At 36.3% G+C, this 18,600-nt stretch overlaps 1 protein-coding gene and 1 pseudogene across 1 annotated transcript in view; one reads left to right on the forward strand and one right to left on the reverse strand.

Annotated features, from left to right (window-relative positions):
* Nucleotides 1-18,600, forward strand: part of Il1rapl2 (interleukin 1 receptor accessory protein like 2) — a 479,341-nt gene that overhangs the window by 258,570 nt on the left and 202,171 nt on the right. The gene's annotated exons all lie outside the window — the stretch shown is intronic.
* LOC150041291 (protein VCF1 pseudogene) lies at nucleotides 13,153-14,124 on the reverse strand (annotated as a pseudogene).

Consider the following 18,600-nt stretch of genomic DNA (forward strand, 5'->3'; position numbering starts at 1 on the left):
TAAGAAATAGTGCTCCAGCTACATTGCTTTCATTATGAAAGAATACAAGCCCTTGGTGTCTGTGTGTATGTATACATATATGGTGTATATATGTGTGTGTGTGTGTGTGTGTGTCTGTGTGTGTGTGTGTTTGTGTGTGTGTATTTATATATGATACAATTCTTCTAAGCCAGCCTATGATTTCCATAACATAGTCTCATATTCTTATTGTTTTTGTATAAAAATTGAATATATTTTTAATTTAACTTCTTTCTATCAAAAATGTTCAGCCTTAAGAAATGTAACTTATTTCCTGGGACCATCAGATTGTTTTTTTCTGCCTGTGGAAGTATAAATGGAACACGAAAAACCAAGAAAGTAATTGGGCTCCAGCTATGTTTTGTACTGTTTCCCACTACTGTCTGTACTGCCATTGTATGTTTTCTTATTCATCTATCAAGAGAATAAGTTATTAGAATTTGAATGCCTCATACTCTCTGTGAATTATAGATTGGAACATTGGGCGCTATATTTTGACCTTTTCAACAATGTATAATTTTTATACTATGCCAGTGAACATCTCTTGTTTACAGCCTCAGTGAACTGTAGAAAAGAAGTGGGATGGCCATCAAATCAAACTCTACAATACTGAGAAGGTCAAAAGAAAGTATTTTCATAGCACGGATTAAAATCAGGATAAATCTGTCTGACTAGTCACTCCCCCTCCTAATATACACACAAAAGGAACTCTAATTTAAGAGACTATGGACCTTATGATGACATCGTAGAGGTTATAAATAAGCAAGAAAATGACTAAAGTTGCAAATTGTTAAATTTCTTTGAGAAAAGATCATACTGTGTATAGGTGGATCCTTGGTCTATCGCGAATGAATCTGATAGGGCTACATCTATCAACCCAAAATTTGAACCTTTCTCATAGATCTCTATCTCAATTTTCAAAAGTCATAGATATGAATTTAATTTTAATTCATTGATATGGCATTAACACTGAAAAAATAAATAGTGCATACAAGAGACCAAAATTAGGTCTGGAAATCAATATAATTAAAGTGTTAATTAAATATTAGTTATAGTATATAGCTACCAAATAGATTAATTGTACTGTTACCCAGTTAACTTTAAGATAGTATTCCCCTTTTACCCAGTAAAAGAGATGAGAATCTAGAGGTTTTTTTTTAATTTTTTTTATTGTAATTAATAAAAGGGTTACATGATATTTGCCAGATAGAAGGCACATTAATTCACATACATTAATACCCTTTCACATGTCTTGGTACCCATTACCCTCCCCCCTCCACCCCCTACCCGTCTTGGTTTTCCCCCCTTCCCTATCAAATTTCAAATAACCAAATACTTGGGCTCAGGGCTTGAGCACTGTCCTTGGGCTTTCTCAAGGCTGGAGCTCTACCACTTGAGCCTCAGCACCACTTCCGGCTTTTTGCTATGTATGTGGGGTACCGAGGAATTGAACCCGGGTCTTCGTGAATGCTAGGCAAGTACTCTACCACTAGGCCAAACTCCCGGCCCCGAGAATCCAGAGTTTTATAGTGAGTTAAAATCTGGCAAAACCTCATACCCTCTCTTTATCTTGGACATTTATATAGAATCTTGGCCCATAAAATATCTCTGCTATATCATGCAGTAAAAACCCTCCTGACCTTGGTTTAAGCAATCATTTCTTAAATACATTTCACCAGACAAAACTTGGTGAGTTAAGGGTGCTTGTATATTTTTACCAACATTTTATTGAATTAGCTTTATAAAAAATCGGTGCCAAATTTTTTTGGGGAAAAAAAAAACAGAATATGTTAGTGAAAGCAGCCACTTCAACAAATGGTGAGAAAACGAGATAGGCAGCACATAGAAGATGGGGAAACTAGAACACTATTTCATACTGTGTAAAAGGATCTATTAAAAAAAACAAAAAAAAACAATTCAAAGCCATTAATATATAACCTGAAACTTTGAAGTGACCAGAGGAAAACGTAAAGAAAATACTTTATGATATAGACATAGGTAATGACTGTGAAAGACTCCAACAACTCCGTAAATGATAAGTAGATTTAACATTTGAGGATCCCTGTTAAACGCCAGCAGGTGCACTAAAGAACCTGAGACTCTATCTCCAATTACCCTCTAGAAAGCAGGAAGTGGGGCTGTGACCCCAGGGCTACAGAGGTAGCCTTGCGCTAAAGAGCTCAGGGACAGCACCCAGGCCCAGAGTTCAAGCCCCATGACCCACAAAAAAAGTGAATATACAGCAAGACATAATCATGATGCAATTCTACTTCATAAAAAAATGATCGAGTTATTTCAGTCATCATAGTTTCATATATTTCATTTGGGTTTTGCTAACATTTAGAGTTTTAAAAATAATTGTAAATAGATGTGTGGTAAGACGTGCCTATAATCCTAGCACTTAGGAGGCTGAGGCCTGAGTTATATAGTGAAATTTAGCCCAGCTTGGGTACCATAGTGGGACATTTCAAAATTTATGAAGAAAAAATACATAGATATTAGGTGAGATAGAGACAGATAGATAGATAGATAGACAGATAGATAGATAGATGATAAAATTGGTCATACGAAATACATATTTGTCAATATATCAGTTTTGTTCTTCCTTTTCTACAAGGGACATGAATAATGTGTATTTTTCCGAGTTCTCTGTAGCAGCAAATATTCTTTGCTCTTGTCTATTCAAAGTTGGTAAAAACTCTCTAGAAAAATCTTTAAAGCACACTATTTCATTCTATTCTCTATTTAAATAAGAAGCTGTATCAACTTAGCCCACCCAAACACACACACACACACACACACACACACACACACACACACACATTTCCCATTAGTTAATAACAAGAGCACTGACTGAGATGGTGATGGTGAATTTGAACTAGAGAGAAGCAGATGGGTCTTGATAACAATGAATGTTGGCCTCAGTAATTTTTTGTATTATTTTGTTATCTTTAAGAAGATGTACAAGGAAGGTGCCCTTTAACAAAGCAATTTATAATTGCAATGCATCTTGATCAGCATCACCCTATTCAACATTTGTATCCTTATTTATTTCACCCCTTCCCATACATTTTGTAAATTGTGTTCTACACAATAAAAACTTAACTGCATTTGCTCCTTGATCTCCCCAGTTTTGAGCAAGATGTCAACTGTATCTTATATCAAACACCTTGAAATAAGCACCTTCGAGTAGATGAGATGGTTAATATCTCATGCTCAGCTGAATGTTTTACAAAGAAAAATGTGATATTAAATTAAGCTTCTATGTATTTATTTAATATACACCACATACATACACATTCAGATGGATGGCTCCATGATTAAGATCCATCAGAAGAAAATATTAGTTTCAAACTTTTACATCCTTCTGTATTTCACTGTTACCATATGGCATTCCTGAGTAAAGACATGTTTTCAGCAGCTTTTGTTTTCAAGGATTATTAATTTGCTCCAAATGAATAGCCCTCATCATAGATCTTATGAATGGAAAGGGGCACTTACGAGTTTTCTGTGGTTTCTTATTGATCTCAGACTAGGAGTATTAACTAGCTGTAGAATCTTTGGTGAGTTCTAAGTTTTTCAATGAGTACATAGAATGACTTTTTCTTGTTTTTTTTTTCTGTAAATGGGAATCCTTTCTCTGTACATTTTGAGACATAGAGGCTAAGGGGATACTTCAATTATGGCTTTTCCTTTCTTAGACTTGCCAAATGAACTGAAGTATTAACCATATTTTAAATGAAAAATTAGAATGTGTTCCCTAGCTTTGCTTTTGTTTTTACTTTTCATGAATTTATTTGTATGGAAATTCTTCAAAAAGTTATAAAAGTGACATCATGGAGATGTATTTAACAAAAATTTCTTACTGAATATCATAAAAATTCTGAGATGAGGATAGTTCTAGAAAAAGTAATACAAATCATCTTCCAAATGAGTCAGACAGTATCCACAAACAAACCTTTCAGAGAACATAACACAGCACTGCCTTATGAGATATATCATAATTTCTTTATTTATTTGGCAGTCATGGGGTTTGAACTATGGGCCTGGGTACTGTCTCTGAGTTCTTCAGCTCAAGACTAGAGAGGTCTACAACTTGAGCCACAGTTCCACTTGGATCACAATTTCTGTACAGCAACCTGTCATTCAGAGAATTAGATAGCTGTAGTTTTTAACTTTTCAGTCAAACTTACGGGACTTAATAAGAGCTTTTTTTTAGTTGTGTGGAAGAAAGAACAACAATTACTTTGTTTAACTTGTTTTTTTTAAGTAACCAAAACCTCTGAATTAGAAATAAAAAAAATTTCATAGAAACTACTCAAAAGTGACATATTTATTGGCTATCATTCCTGCCTCTCCTAAAGCTGAAATATTTTATTTTTATCAAAGAGTTCAATGAGTATTTTCTAAATCATTCACATTAATTTATTCAATAACTGACAATTTTCTTTACCTTATGGCTTAGATCATTTCCCTTCCAGGATGAAATGATCATTTGTGAGTGTGCTTCTTGCCTGAAGTACACAGGCACCTATTATTTTCATTGAAGAATTAGATCTTACAACAACCCCTTACTATTTCCATATTTTGGGACTGTTCTCTCAAAGAATAGTAAACATAAAGAAGGAAAGGAACATAGTTACTTGACTTTATGTTGACAGTAACAAAGGATTATGAATTAGTAGAGGACAATGGAACATCTGGCAGGCATGTGCACAAACACTTTTGTAGGTGTAGCAAGATTGAAGCTAGCATTTCTTTTTTTTTGCCAGTCGTGGGGCTTGAACTCAGGGCCTGAGCACTGTCCTGTACTTTTCTCAAGGCTAGTGCTTGACCGCTTAAGTTACAGCATTATTTCCAGCTTTTTTCTATGTATGTGGTACCAAGGAATTGAACCTGGGTCTTTGTGCACTCTACCACTAGGTTAAACTCCCAGCCCGCTAGCATTTCTTTCAATATTGACGTTGACTCCCTAAAATATATGTTTAATTCTCTACTTACTGTTATGAAATTGCAAAAGAATGTGAAAGGTTGGTGTTTACTCTCCGGATGTCTGTGGCATGTCAGAAAAGTGATGAATTAAAATTGACCTTTTAAAATAAGTATCCATCTACTAGTGGTGAATATTTCCTAAGAAAGGTAAAGTATATGGCTTGTTTGCCGCAGTCTCTCTCACTAGACAATACTCTGCAAAAATTTACCTCTCTTGCTTTGGAATGTAAAAGCAATAGCAACTGGGGCTTCAGTGATGAGTTTCTCACATGAAAGATAATCAACATGATCCAGTGTAATGTGAACATATATGGTTACTAAGAGACTTCACATTTTCAACCCCACTGATTTTTTTTGCAGTTATTTTAAAGTAGTTGTACAGGAGGGTTTCAACATGTTAATTTATGAGAACCATGCATCTTGATCATATCTCTTTCATTGTTCTTTCCCCATCCCCAATGAATTTTAAGCAAGTTACGATAAGCTACTAGGCTTCATTTATTCATTTACAAAATGGGAGAGATGCTGACTGTATGAGAACTGTTAAAAACATATTTCATGTGTAAGGAAAGAATTTGAATGAGACACAAACATTACATTCCAACCAATTATACTAACTGTAGCCAAGATAGAAGAACAGATGTGATGCCAAGGTATACAAATACCATACAAGAAGAAAAAAATCTACATTAAAGTAAGCTCATGTGGAGAGATCTGATGATCGGGTGGAATAGGATAGCAGCAAAGGAATCAGAGGGTTAACAAAGCCTTTCCTGACACTTCTACTTGCTTTTCAGTAAGGATCATCTGCACCAGTAAGCCACTGTAAAAAAAGGTTCTCCTGTCTTTAATTTGCTTAAAATATTAACTGTTGCCAACTTTCAGATCAGATCCTACAAGAAATCAATCCAATCAAAGTTCAGGAGAAAGAGAGGCAGAAAGCCAGACAGAATGAGAATAGAATTGGAGGTACTGCTAAAGAAGAGCTTTGTAACTTGCCTAAGTACCATGAACATGTCAGCTAGGTACAAATAGAATACTACTCCTAGTCCCTGCTCTCAAATTCATTTTCTTAAGTACATTCGTGAATATGTAACCATTTACTCTTTCACAGTCCCTGAAAGAGTTCAGAGGAAATATTTTTACTGATCTCAATATCCATTTACCTAAAGTTAACCACAGACCAAGACTTTACTGACAAGATCAAGAGACATATATCCAATAACTACTTGGTTATCATAGATAATTTTGAGCTCTCATAAGCCACAGAAACTGTGTAAAGGAAAGAATGTCACAAAATAAAAGCAGGTAGGTAATTTCAGGATGGTCATGATTTTCCAGGACTTAGGTTAGAAGCCTGTTCATTGTTATACTACTCTCATAATTTATTGTATGCCCAATGTCCAGTTTTACCATTAAGGAGGAAGATCAGTGATGATGTTAGAGTATTTTTTGACTAAGACATTTAGGTCTCAAATGTTTGACCAACTGTTCATTCAGTAATTGGAAAAAGGGATCACAAGTACAATGCAACATATCTATGTTTGGGGAGCTCACTGAAGCGGATGTACTTAGCCAGGGATTCAGAACACTTGAAGTGAAAAATAAGAAAGGAAAAAAGATGCTCAGTTTATGATATAAATATTATGTTTGTTAGGTGTAATTAGTGAAGTGACTTGGATGTATTTTTTCCCTCCTGTTACTTTTAAGATGTCATTTTTATTTCCCTTGTAGTACTCTGTTTTCGATCACTATAGTCAAAACCCTGAGTGTGTGAAATTTATAAAGAAAATAAGATCATATGCTGTGCTACAATTCTGGAAGCATGGAAGTCCATGAGCCTTACACTATCATCTACTTGGATTCTAATGAGAGCCATCTGTGGTCCCAACAAGATGGGGAATTACGTGGAGGAGCAGAGCAAGAAATCAACAAGAGAGTTGACTTGTATAACAAAGCTATCTCTCAGGTAGCTCATTTCATTCACCATGACTCTCAGCACCATTAACAATATACCAACTTTGGAAAACAAGTTTCCAGCATGAGATTTAGGGGGTACATCCAAACCATAGCAGCCCTCTAAATCCCTACATGTCCTACCATTTCACTGCTTGAGATAAATTCCATCTAAATAAGTTTTTGTACTTTAAAAAATATTATCTACTTGATACAGTGGCTCAAGCCTGGAATTCTAGCTACTTGGGAGGCAGAGATTGGGACATTGTATGGTTCATGACTAGCCGAGGCAGGAAAGTTTGCAAGACTACACCTCAACCAATGTCTGAGTATCGTGGAATGTACCTTTCATCCTAGCAAGAAAGGGAAGGGTATGTAGGAAAATTACAACCTATGGCAGCTAGGGCATAAAGCAAGACCCTATTTTGAAAATAACTAGTGCAAAACCTGACTGACAACATGACTGAAGTATAGGACTCCTGTCTTGCAAACATTAAATCCTGAATTCAAGCCCAAGTACTGAAAAAATGAAAATTACATTAACTAGGCAGTAATACCTATAGGAGTATAGTAATAAAGGCAATAATAAACTTGTGAATAGAATGTGTGTGTGTGTGTGTGTGTGTGTGTGTGTGTGTGTGTATCTGTGTATCTGTGTCTGTCTGTATGCCTGTGTATGAGGGGAAATGCAGCTATGATCTTATTCATTTTGATAAGAGTAATTTAGAAAATACTGTATAAACCTGTAAACAAGCACCTTCATCTTTGTGACTTGCTTAAGTGCATATGACAAGAGAAGATTTGGGGTTGTGCTTAGATTCACAGAAAATCTCATCCAGAAGTTGAGTGGTTGTCAGTAGTGTTTAGAAGTTTGTACAATGCAAGAGTGTTTCTGAGATAAGATCAAAGCCAACAAGTCAGGACAAGGAGGATGGAATGGATATGAATAAATAATATGCAAGCTCAAACATTTTCTTTCGAATATTGGTTCAGGGGGACAGCCAGATGCACTTCTTTTTCCTAGCCAGACTGTTCTCACTGAGGGCATTGTTTTCTTAGCCAGCAAATAACCTTGAACTACACCACTGGTTTGCCAAAGAACTTTATTCCATTTTTGCACTGTGAAGGGATTTTTCATGGAATCCATCATTCTGAGCACGCTCGACTTCTTTCAGAAGTCCCAGAGAATTTTTCAGTGTTGCCCTTGATAGCACACCCAGAGAGACATAGGAGAGCAACTTCACCAATGATTACAAGATGGAATGGTGTTTGAATGAAAAGCCACTGATGATCATCCAGTTGTTGAATTTCGAGGAAGTCGAACACCTAACCGTGATAAAAGACTTAAGAGACAGTGAACACACCTACTAAATATTATTTGGTTGACTTTATCAGGCTGTATATGTATATATATATACACATATATATGTATATATATGTGTTTTCGTATGTATATATGTATATGTGTTTATATGTATACATAGTGGATGAAAATGTCTGAGGACAGAATCCATGGGATAGTCCATGAATTCCATACATAGCAGGCAATGTAAGAACAAGTAGTAGCTATTTAAGAAAGGCTTTGGACCTAACATTCTTTCATTCACTTTCTACTACATGAATAGTGATATAGAAACTAAATATGCAGAGCTTTCCTACAAGGTGCACTCAAGCAGAAGAAAAAGCCAAAGAAACTGAATGGTGAGTAGTGATGTGAAGAGCTCTTATAGAGATTTTCTGAAAGATTTTGGAGAATGAGCCCCTAGTTAAGAGGTTTTGAATTAAAACCAAGATAGTGGTAAGACATGATGGCATTAGTTAGGTTAATATTACTAGAAGACTTGAAATTAGGTACCAGTTTTTTGGCAAGTTTTTATATTTCCAAAATAAACAATAATATATCGTATACCAGGCCCAATGTCTCATATTTATAATCTCAGTTCCTCAGAGGCAGAAATCTGAAGAATCGCTGTTCAAGGCCAGACTGATCAAAATAGTGAATATTAGACCCATACCTCAATGGAATACCTGGATTAGGTATTTCGTCTATTATCCCAGCTCTACAGGATACTCAAGTGAGATTTTGTAGTCCAGGCCACCCTGGGCAAAAGATGCAAGGTTCTATCCAACATTTTTCTGAAGTAAAAAGTACTACACATATGGTTCAAGTGACTTGATCTATATATATATCAAGTGTGTCCCCAGTACTGCCCCTGAAAGGACTGCATTTTATAAGGTTATAAAAACAAGAATACTAGCACATTTTGAAAGGCAGTGTTACCAGTGATTAATTTTTAAAGGGATTAATTTGTTTATTGACTCCAAGTTACCACAATAAATGCTGTGAATGGGGTAGAATGAGTGTAACATGTGCACAGATCATTCTTTGAAGAAACTGTCTAGTGTTAATTGAAAAGGCTTGAAAAGGCACACATGTAAGGAAAATTTAAGTGTCATATTTTATAATCACAGTAGTAAAGATCCTCCCTAATGCCACATTTTTATATACAACTCTTTACTAGCTGCTTTAATTTGGTTATCCTACCAGTACTCCTACTACCCTACTCATTCATTCATTCAATAATGCAAATGTAAATGCTTTCTGTTTCCTACATAATTTTATTCATGTTGTTTCCTGTCTTTGAAGACTTTCAGTAAATTTTCTGTACTTAACTCTTATCCTTTAATCCCTTATTACTCAAAAGCTAGCCAATTTCTTGTTCACATCCTGTTGACTCTTTAAAAGAAGCACAAATCTCTAAGTGACTTCTAGATAAGTCAAACTTTTTTAACACTATATCTATATTGTCCTCTGCTAGAAAGAGAGATTTGGCAGTTGTTCATAGAAAAAATCACAATTGAAGCTTTCAACTAAAATGAAATTGGCAAAGGTCAAGATCAGACAGGTAACAGAAGAATGTCAAGGTGAGAGTTCAGGAAAACACATTTGGTGGGGTCTGAGGAGCAAAGAAACAAGATAATAGACATGCTTAACTGTTGAATAAGGGACATAGATCAAGGGGGAAAACATAGAAGGAATACTTTTGAATGAAAGAGTGAACAAATGGAATGAATGGAAAGGTCATTGATTTTTTTAGCAGATAAGAGATCTTTAGTAGGTAAAAATGTCAATGTGAGAAATTTTGAGAGAAAGGGAAAAGGAATAGAATTGACATAGAAAAATCTGTGCTGGACTGGTAGGTCTTCTACTATCTAATAATTTTCAGAAAGCTATTTACCTTCTGTGAAATTATTTTCTCATTACTGAACTGAAGGAAATGACTACTTCCTTACCTACAGTGAAAACTATTGTAGAGATTCCATGAGAATGTGAGCAGGGAAGCCCAACAAAATAAAGTAACAGACAATACAAATATAAGATGATATAATTAGCAGCATCTCAAGGTACTCCATAAATACCAAAGCATTCAGTCATCAGTTGACATAAATAATGGTATTAATGAGCACACAGACCTCCAATTTAGGTGACATGACTTGCTGTAAATCTCCTGGAATTGAGCTCAGTATTACATAGTTTTTGTAATGGGTTTTACAGTCAGCTTAGATCCTCCGAGAGAGCTATGCAATGTATCTTGCTTTAGAACAACATTTATTTACTGAAGCTTATCAAAATGAGCTCCAACAAATGAAAACTAGAGATTTTTTGGTGGTCCTGGGGCCTTGAACTCAGGGCCTGAGCACTGTCCTTGGGCTTTCTCAAGGCTAGGGCTCTACTACTTGAGCCACAGAACCACTTTCAGCTTTTTCTATGCAAGTGGAACAGAGAAATTGAACCTGGGTCTTGTACATTCTTGGCAAGCACTTTTCCCACTAAGCCAAACTCCCAGCCTTAGAGATTTTTTTATTTTACTTTCTGTGGTTGTTCTATTTTCTTTGTTTTTCCCCACTTTTGTCACTCTTTTGATTTCTGTGTCTTTTGTACATGTTTATCTTATTTTGGGAAGGGAATGAGAAGCACAGAAATATTGGGACAAAGTGTGAACTAATTCAGCAGTGATACACACTAGACACTGTATTAGAAGTGAACTATTATACTTTGAAGGGGGATCAGGAGGAAAAAACTGGGAGCGAATGAGGAAAGAGGTCACATTGTTCAAAAAGAAATGTACTCAATATCTGACTTAAGTAAATCTAACCTCTCTGTATATCACCTTTACAATGAAAACAAAATATTTTTTTGCTCTGGGAGTTCAGCTAGGATTGATATAGTTTTCATCAGTACTTGAAGGAGATGAAGTTACAGAAATAAATTGATGACCATATCCTGTCAACTCATTTCAAGAATGTAAATTGGCAAGAAATTGGAATTAGATTCAAGTGTACTGCTATAGGGTTATCACACAATGACTTGCATTTTCAATAAAACTCTGAAATGGGACAGAAGGATTTGTTTCAATAATCTACAATTTTACCTGCCTTACTCTTGCCATATCCCATATCCCATACATTTTCACTTCTCTTATCCTGAGTTTCCTGGTAGAAAATGATTATGAAACAATCATGTCTTCAGAGATTTCCTAATCCTTATCTTTACAAGTAAAGAATATAAATCCCTCAACACCCCACTGCCACCAGGGTGAAGGATTACCTTTGGAGCACAGCAGGATCAAATTTCCTAACCTATCTCATCTTAGTGCTAGGGCTTTTCCATTACATCAGATTTTCTCAAGGTATATGAATGTGTTATATGCTATATGCTATATGCTATATATATATATATACATATATCTCACTATATATAGATACATCTCTTTCTTACACATGCATGCATGTCTTAAGGTGGTCAAATACCTTTAGAAAGGTATAAGCCCTATAATACTGTCTTACATGTTCTGGAAAGACTCTCCTTAAATGTTACTGAAACCACTGATAGATAAGAAAAAAAGTGAGTTTTTTGTTTAGATACCCCTAAAAAGTTTTATAGTGATTTTTTTCACAGGAAACTGAGGGCAGAATTTATTCAGGATTAAAACAATACAAGAAGGAATGGGATATACACTAGGTCACCTTTGCACAGGTGGAAACTTTCTTAACAAAGACCCAGAAACACAACAAATCAAAAGAAGTTTGGACAAATGGGACTGCATAAAACTGCAGAGCTTCTGTATGGCAAATGATATAGCGAGCAACGTAAATAGAAAGCTCACAGAGTGAAAGATGATTTTCACTAGCCATACAACAGACAAGGGCCTCATATCTAAAATATACTTACAGCTAAAAAAGTGAATCTCTCCAAAACAAATATTCAAAGAAACAACCATCCCATTAAAAGGTGGGCTAAAGACTTAAAGAGAGATTTCTCTGAAGAAGAAATAAGAATGTCCTATAAACACATGAAGAAATGCTAGAAATCTCTGGCCATAAAAGAAATGCAAATCAAAACAACTCTGACATTCTACCTCACTCCAGTTAGAATGGCCATGATCAAGAATTCTAATAACAACAGATGCTGGCGGGGATGTGGCCAGGAGGGATCACTACTATACGAGTGGTGGGAGTGTAAACTCAATCACCTATGGAAAGCAGTATGGCAGTTCCTCAAAAGAATAAACATAAAGCTCCCCTATGACCCAGCAATTCTATTCCTTGGCATTTACCCAAATGTCCAGAAACAGGGACATACTAAATCCACTAGAACAACGATGTTCATTGCAGTACTATTAACGATAGCAAAGATATGAACCAACCCAGATGCCCCTCAGTTAATGAGTGGATCAACAAGATGTCGTATTTATACACAAGGGAATTCTATGCTGCCTTCAGAAAGAATGGCATCATCCCAATTGTAAGGAAATTGAAATATTTGGAAAAATCATATTAAGTGAAGTAAGCCAGATCCCAAGGAACACAGGCTCAGTGGTTTCTCTCATTTGTAATAATTAGTACACATCTAGGATTCTCCTACCAGAGGATTAAAATAGCTCAAAAAAAACTTGCCTCTACCTTGATACGCTCCCTCCTCCCTCATTCCTATAAAAACTTGCTCCAAAGCCCCTTGGAAATTGCAATAGTGCAGTAAACAACTGCCTGTTAACCTGCTACTTCAAACAGGGACTGAGAAGCCAACAGGCATTTTTGTGTGCAATATTTTTAAAAAATTGTAGGTTGAAATACCAAATCTGCACAGCACTGTCCCTTCACAGAAGGCAAGAAACTCCCAGCCCCTCATGTGGGAGGCCAGCCCTGATGCTGCAGGCTGTGAAAGTGAGCCTCCTTCAGGGTCTGGTGGATGTGGAAGTAGTGACCATGACACAATCCAGACCTTTCAGGTGCTGGAGGAGGGGTGTTAGGGCTTAATCCTGGGATGACCTGGCTCAGGCAGCTCTCTGGCCCACTGGCTCCATGAGGACTATTGTTGCTGCTGCTGCCACTGTCACTGCCAGGAGATTCTGTGTCCCAGGAATCCTGAAAGACAGCATTTCTCGTACTCCTTTTGGTCTGTGGGGGAAGATGGTTATCTTCTTCCTTGCCATTTCTTCTTTTCCTGCAGGACGCTGGCGGCCCCTTAGCTCCACCCCGTGGATCCTCCAGCCATGGGCCTGAAAGGACCCAGGGTGATGATTTTTGAGGACAAGGTTCAAAACAATCTTAGGGCTCATGTTGATGAGTCTTTTAGGAATTTCCTGTTATGAACAATCATTTCTGTTGCAGAACTTCCCAAGAAGAGAAAACAAATCAAATGGCAACGGTGAAGTAACAGTCATGTTAATATACACATATAATATATGTATATATAATACATAGCATATATAATATAAATATATATAATCTAATAGCATATATCTATATATGATAGTATATATTAATATACATTAAGCATATATAGCAAATATACTATATTATATATTGTATTATACCATATATTTTATAATATGTAATTATACATATTATATTTGTATTGTATATCATTTTCATTTCCTGGGCTCCATGATCATGAAATCTATACATGTATAATACATATATAATATATGCATAGTCAATATAATATAGTATACTATATAACATATAATAAATACATATACACATATAATATGGTATAGTTTGTGCCCAGGCTGAGTGTCAGAACAAACTTTTGGGTGTCTATTCACAATGGGTACTAACGCTGCAGAGGAATTCTCGACTATTTTTGTGGGTCATGGATCTTGAATCTGGGCCTGGGTGCTGTCACTGAACTCTTCAGCTCAAGTCTACAGCCCTACCCCTTGAGACAGCCACAGTTCCCCTTTACTAACGCTTAATTGTAGATAAGAGTCTCACAATCTTTTGTGCCTCAGCTGGCTGTGAATGGTGATCCTCAGATCTCAGTCTCCTGAGTAGCTAGGATTACAGGTGTGAGCTACCGCATCCAGCTAAGTTCTGGACATTTTCAATACCGATCTGAGTGAAGAAACCTGACTCTTTTTTTTCATATACTTTTCATTGTAATTAATAGAATGGTTACTTGTTATTCACCAGATAGAAGGTACATTACTTCACACATATTGATACCCTTTCTCATGTCATGGTCCCCATTTCCCTCTCACACTCCTCCCCTCCCCCGCACAACTTGATTTCCCCCCTACTCTCTCCTATTTCAAATAATCAATTAAGCATATATAAAATATATCAGATAGCAAGGTGAAATATTGTAACAATATTAGATAACCAAGGGACAGTAAAAGAGATGAGAGATAACATAGTACATTAAGGACAACAATCACCCACTATATGGTTTTTGTTTCTATATCCCGGAGGTCTTTTAATTTCGTGTCATACTATATTGCCTTATGTGTCTAGGTTTTGATCTATTGTGAATCTCTGCTAGGAGAGCCCAAGGATTCCATTGATTATGACTGATGAGGGAAACCATGGAGCCTATGTTCCTTTGAGTCTGGCGTACTTCACTTAGTATGACTTTTTCTGTCTTTCCATTTCCTTACAAATGGGGCAATATCGATCTTTCTGATAGTACCATAGAATTCCATTGTGTATAAATACCACATCTTGTTCATCCACTCATCAACTGAGGGAAACCTAGGTTGGTTCCATATCTTTGCTATGGTAAATAGTGCTGCAACGAACAACGTTGTGCTAGTGAATTTACTATGTCCTTGTTTCTGGATGATTAGTAAATGCCAAGTATTGGAATTGCTGGGTCATAAGGGAGTTCTATGTTTAGTCTTTTGAGGAACTGCCATACTGTTTTCCATAGTGGTTGGACGAGTTTGTACTCCCACCAACAGTGTAGCAATGATTCTTCCTGGCCACATCCCCTCCAGCATCTGTTGTTAATAGATTGCTTGATCCTGGCCATTCTGACTTGAGTGAGGTGGAATCTTACAGTTGTTTTAATTTTCATTTCTTTTATGACAAGAGATGTTGAGCATTTTTTCATGTGTCTATAGGCAATTCTTATTTCTTCTTCAGAGAAGTCTCTCTTTAAGTCTTTGTCCCATCATTTAATGGGATGGTTGTTTCTTTGGAGATAAGTTTTTTTTTATTTTTTTATAATTTATTTTTTTATTGTAATTAGTAAAAGGGTTACATGATATTTGCCAGATAGAAGGTGCATTAATTCACATACATTGATACCCTTTCACATGTCTTGGTACCCGTATCCCTCCCCCCCCACACCCCCCACCCATCTTGGTTTTCCCCCCTTCCCTATCAAATTTCAAATAAGTTTTGTAGTGATTCAATTTTTGAGCTGTTGATATATTTTAGATATGAGGCCTTTTTCTTTTTTATGGTTGTTGAAGATCTTCTCCCACTCTGTAGGCTTTCTAGCTAATTTGCTAGCTATGTCCTTTGCCCTACAGAAGCTCTGTAGTTTAATGCAGTCCCACCTATCCAGCCTTTCTCTGGTTTGTAGTGTTTCTTGGTCTTTGTTAAGATAGTTTCTACATGTGCCAAGGAGATCTAGAGTATCTCCAATTCCTTTTTGTAAAGTTTTCAGTGTATCGGCTTTTACTTCAAGGTCTTTGATCTATTTGGAGTTAATCCTAATGCAGGGTGACCAGGAAGGATCCAACTTTAATTTTCTGCAGGTACTTAACCAGTTCTGCCAGCAACATTTGTTGAAGAGGCTGTCTTTCTCCCATTCTATTTTTTTGGCTCCCTTATGAAAGATTAGGTGACCATACGTCTTTGGGTTCATGTCTGGCTCCTCAATTCTATTCCATTGGTCTTCAAGCCTGTTTTTGTGCCAGTACTAAGCTGTTTTGGTCAGTATAGCTCTATAATACTGTCTAAATTTGGTATTGAAATTCCTCCTGTGCTGTTCTTCTTGCTAAGAAGTGTTTTTGCTATACGGGTCGTTTTATTATTCCCTATGATGTTTTGGATTGCTTCTTCTATTTCTTTAAAGAATGACATTGGGATATTGATGGATTTTGCGTTGAATTTGTAGATACCCTTGGCAAGACTGCCATTTTCACAATGTTGATTCCTCCAATCCAGGAGCGTTTTTCCATTTCTTCAGTTTTGCTTTAATTTCCTTTTTCAGGGTTTTAAAGTTTTCATCAAAAAGGTCCTTTACATTCTTAATTAAGTTAGTTCCTAGGTACTTTATTTTCTTTGAAGCTATTGCAAAAGGTGTTGCTTTCCTGATTGTTGCCTTGTTCCTCTCACTGTTGGCATATAGGAAGGCAGTTGATTTTTGAGGGTTAATTTTATACCCTGCTACCTTGCCAAAGTTTTGAATCAGCTCAAGGTGCTTGGGAGTGGAGTCTATATGGTTGTTTAAATACGGAATCATGTCATCTGCAAGGAGAGAAAGGTTCACTTCCTCTTTCTCTATTTGGATCCGCTTCATGCTTGCTTCTTCCCTTATTGCTCTGGCTAGGAATTCTAATACTATGTTAAAGAGGAGTGGAGAGAGTGGGCATCCTTGTCTCATTCCTGATTTTAGAGGGAATGGCTTTAGCTTTTCGCCATTAAGTACAAGGCTAGCTGTGGGTTTGTCATACACAGCCTTTATTATACTGAGAAATGTTCCATGGATTCCTAGTTTCTCCAGAACTTTTAACATAAAGTGGTGTTGGATCTTGTCAAATGCCTTTTCTGAATCTATTGAGACAATCATGTGATTTTTGTCCTTGCTCCTGTTGATGTGTTGAATTATATTAATTCATTTGTGTACGTTGAACCAGCTTTGCATTCCTGTGATGAATCCTGTTTGATCATAGTGTATAACTTTTTTTATGAGTTGTTGTAGAGGGTTGGCCTGTATTTTGTTGAGAAGTTTCGCATCAATATTCAGCAAAGAAATGGGTCTATAGTTGTCTTTCTTTGATGAATCTCTGACTGGTTTTGGGATGAGGGTTTTAGTGGCTTCGTAGAATGAGTTTGGCAAAGCGCCTTCATTTTCAATTTTGTTGAAGAGCTTGAGGAGTATTCACATTAAGCATACTCTGGCAAACTGACTCCATTTTCTATTGCTGTGGCTGAATATTTTGAGAATGGGAAATACGTAAGGAAAAGATGTACATTTTGACTCAAAGCTCTAGAAATTGGCAGGTCCAAAATATGAGACCTGCATCTGTTTTGCTGCTGCCTAGGTGCTCAGCCTGTGTCCTCTCATGCAAAAACAGCACAAGGACAAATGGGCATTTGCAAAAAGACTAAACACCTATGGCACCCATTTTTTTAAGTATAACAACCCACTCTTGAAGTAACTGGATTAATTACTCCATGAGCGAAAGTAACCTATTCATTATAATGGAGCCTCTATAATTCATTTATCTCTTAAAGGTCTTACCACTTCTGTATGCTACCACATTGAGGACAAACTTTTGAACACATAACTTCTGGCCCACATACTGTATTTAAATCTTAGCATTCTGAACTCTAATTTATAAATTGATCAGTTTTAGCCAGGCATGGTATGAAATGTCTATAATTCCAGCTACACAAATGGCTGGGGCACAATGGCTCACAAACTAAAAGCAAACAAATTTTATCAGTTACACTTTGTTTAAAAAGACTAAATAGACAGGCCAATGTATCCTTAGGCAGTGGTAGCAGTTGTCCTAGTGACTGATTTGCCTGGCGAGACTTCTCCTACTGATTCTATAACACACAAGGATTGCTGGCTCTGATAAGATGTCCTAAATTTGGGAAGTTGTTAATTGAAGACGCATTAGTACTGCAAGAATTAAGTGCTCCATGGAACACTGAATTAATGATCCATGCAATTTACAATTCCTTTTACCTAATCATCATTTTTGACTAGAATAGTCTTTCTTGGTAACTATATTGTTTATACCTTATTTGTGAATGAGTATGTTATATTTTTCTTGAAATGCACAGATGTGATATTTAGATACTGATTTTCAGTTATGTGTAAATAGCCTCAAATTTGCTTTTCAAAGCCATTTAGTAGCACTTACTATATGCTAATCACCTGTCAAATTTGTCTTACAAATGTGAGATAATTTGGGTTCTGTCAGCTGCATAAGAAAACTGTACTGAGTCTTAACTTCTTTTTTATCCAATTAAATTCATAGCTTAGCAAAGACTATGACATTGCTGATGTTTTTCCTTCAAATTATGCCATATAGTTTTTGAAATAATGGTTCCTGACTTACTCATTTTCCCAGATTATATAATACAGATAGTTATAGATACATGCAG

The sequence above is a fragment of the Megascapheus bottae genome, chromosome X, assembly GCF_031878675.1.
Source record: "Megascapheus bottae isolate mThoBot1 chromosome X, mThoBot2.hap1, whole genome shotgun sequence".
NCBI lineage: Eukaryota > Metazoa > Chordata > Mammalia > Rodentia > Geomyidae > Megascapheus > Megascapheus bottae.